We start from the raw sequence: 3209 nt of genomic DNA on the forward strand, positions 1-3209 counted from the left end.
AAGTTATTCTTCACCCGAGGTAATCTTATGATCATTTCATAATTAAATTACGTTTGAAATTCAAATAGTTACATTCCTATTTATTCACTACGTAAAATTTGACATAAGAAAATAAAAATATCGGTCATAAGACAAGAAAATTTCCAGTTTATGTGTATTTTAGACTATGTTTTTACGTTTGTAATTTTACATAACATAAAATATTTTTTATGGCGATTATATATTTTCTTACGGTCTCTTTTTGCGTCGGAAATAAGAGAAAACTTACGGAACGTAAAATTACGGTGCATTGATGGTAAAATAGAGAGGGGGTGAAGAATAATTATTCCTCACCCAGGGTGACGAATAGCGCGACCCTATATATATATATAGGGTGGGTCTATTATGATAACACCCCTTAAAACCTTATTCTAATAACACTTCCACTTATTCTGACAACAGTACCGAGCTGACCAGTAGCTATCAACTAACCCTGCAAAAGGAAAAGACTGAGCTGCACGGGGCAAAAAGAGAATTACGCCGCTCACTCTCCCCATGACCTCCAAACTCTCTGCTCCCCCTCCCAGACAACCACCTCCCCCCGCCCCGCCCCACTTCCCTCCCCACCTTCTCCGGCTGCGCCGCCCACCACCTCCTCTGGCCGCGCCGCCCACCACCTCCTCCGGCCGCGCCCGACGACACCACCTTCTATGCCGGCTGCCACCCTCTTCTTTCTCCCGCACCATAAGCGGTCATGGCGGGCCGCGGGATCCGGCCGCCCTCGGCCCCCGGCGCGGCCTCAGCCACCGGATACGGCCGCCACGACCATTGGTGCGGCAACAAACCACGGATCCGGCCGCCACCGACCCCTCGACGTGGAAGCCGTCCGCTCGCGCAGCCTGGCGCCTGATCCGGCGAGGTCCACACCGGTGCCTCTATACCGCGCCGCCGAGGCCCGGGTTGTCCTCTCCCTCTCCGGCAGGGAGGCCCCGTCGAGCAACTCCCCCGCTCGCCACCGAGAGGAGGCCGGCCAGGAGGCAGGCGCTAGCGGCCCCCTGCTGCCCGCGGCAGATCCGACGAGCCAACCCACATCCTCATCTCCCTCGCGGCGGATCCGACAAGCTCTATCACCACGCGCTGGCGGGCGGACCCCCCTCCCTCCTCCACTCACGGCGTCGTGCGCAGGCAGCGGCGCCATCGTTTCTCCCAGCCATCCTCCCCCAAGCCACGTCTGGATGGATATGGTCCGCCCGCCGCCGGATTTGGCCACGCCTTCAACCACCGCGACGTGATGGGGTGTAGGATCTAGGGAGGTTTCGGGGGTCAAGAAGCCGTCGACCTCGCCGGAAATCGCCCTTCCCTCCTCCCGGCCAATCTCCTCCACCGGATGCCTCGCGCGCTGCTACGCCGGGCGCCGGATCCATCGGCCATTCATGCACCAGGGATGAGCTCGGCACGCGGTTCGTTTGTGACTTGCATCTTCTCATTGCTTCTGCATTTCCCCCTCATGTCCTCTGACGAGAAACCACATCTTGGCATGCAGACTACTGGGAGAAACTGCATGGAGGAAGGCTCGCTCCTGGGAGAAACTGGGTGCACTATGGTCCTGGAGCAGATCGTTGTTTTGGTGTTTTTCTTATCAAGTGTAAATGTAGCCCACTATTGTTTGCTCATGAGGTTCAATTTACTTGTTCTTGCAGGAAGAAAGTGGTAGAGTGCGGTTTGATGCCGCATTGCATTTTTTTCTGTTTCCCTGATCATACAGTTTGGACAGCGAGCCTCCCTCCGTGAAGTCCACTGGCACATCCATGCAGTACAACGCGTGTGTGTATGCGGTTCGCGACGCGTGTGTTGCCGGTGGCTGTTGTGAAGTTGATTGTTTTTTCATTTTCAGAAAAATTGCATGAGGTTGTCTGGTCGTTAGTTTTATACTTAGTCATGCAGTGCACTCGTAAAAGTGGTGCAGTACTCGCAAAATTGTCGTTAGTTTTCTACTTAGTCATGCAGTGCACTAGCAAAAAGTGGTGTAGTACTAGCAAAATTATTTTGTTTCTTCTCAACAACGACAAATGGTGCAGCACTTTAGTCCAAAACAGTGGTAGCACACGACCATCGTTTACTCCAGAAAGCAGTACACTTACTGTGAGCAGTTGTGCAAAAGAAAAAAAGGAACCGGTTGTGAAAGTGCGTTATACCGACTAGAGGGGGGGTGAATAGGCGATTTTTATGAAAGTCTTCAAAACGTGGAAGTTACGAAGACAAACGATAGAAATAAACCTATTACTTTGCAGCGGAAGGTAGACTACACTAGGCAAGCCATAGTCAAGTATTCAATAGAGTGAAAGCACAATGACTAATAGCAGCAATGTAGTAAGGATCAGGTAGGAAGATATTGTGAAGCCACACAGAACACGCAGTCACTCAGTGAAGACAAAAGATAGTGCGAACATACAATGACTTCACAAGGAGTAATAGTAAGTAAAGGGAAGGGAAGATGAAACCAGTGACTCGCTGAAGACAATGATTTGTTGGACCAGTTCCAGTTGCTGTGACAACTGTACGTCTGGTTAGGGTGGCTAGGTATTTAAACCTTAGGACACACAGTCCCGGACACCCAGTCCTGAACACGCAGCTCAGGACACCCAGTCCTCACCGTATTCCCCTTGAGCTAAGGTCACACAGACCTCGCCCAATCACTCTGGTAAGTCTTCAAGGTAGACTCCCAAACCTTCACAGACTTTGTTCACCGGCAATCCACAATGTCTCTTGGATGCTCAGAACGCGACGCCTAACCGGCTGGAGGATGCACAATCCTCAAGTGTAATAAGTCTTCAGATCACACAGACAAGAAGACTTAAGTGATGCATAATTCTCTTTGGCTCTGGGTGGTTAGGGCTTTATCCTCGCAAGGAATTCTCTCTCAAAGGCTTCGAAGTGGGTTGCTCTCAAACGACAAAAGCCATACTCTGAATCTGAGCAGCCAACCGTTTATGGTTGTAGGGGGTGGGCTATTTATAGCCATTTGGCAACCCGACCTGATTTGTCCGAAATGACCCTAGGTCACTAAGGAACTGACACGTGTTTCAACGGTCAGATTTCAAAATCACACGGCAACTTTACTTGGGCTTCAAGCAAAGCTGACTTGCCCGACTCTGGACAAGATTCGCTCTCAAAGTCTTCACTCGAAGACATAGGTTTTGTTTAAGCATCACTTCAGTCATTCTGACTGG

The 3209-nt window shown here is 50.6% G+C and overlaps 1 long non-coding RNA gene across 1 annotated transcript; it reads left to right on the plus strand.

Annotated features, from left to right (window-relative positions):
• The first annotated feature begins 510 nt into the window (after positions 1-510).
• LOC125527053 lies at positions 511-2072 on the plus strand. Its single transcript, XR_007291947.1, has 2 exons — positions 511-1439; positions 1523-2072. It is a non-coding gene; the product is annotated as an uncharacterized LOC125527053 (long non-coding RNA).
• Positions 2073-3209: the final 1137 nt, after the last annotated feature.

The sequence above is a fragment of the Triticum urartu genome, unplaced genomic scaffold (genome assembly GCF_003073215.2).
Source record: "Triticum urartu cultivar G1812 unplaced genomic scaffold, Tu2.1 TuUngrouped_contig_2787, whole genome shotgun sequence".
Taxonomy (NCBI): Eukaryota; Viridiplantae; Streptophyta; class Magnoliopsida; order Poales; family Poaceae; genus Triticum; species Triticum urartu.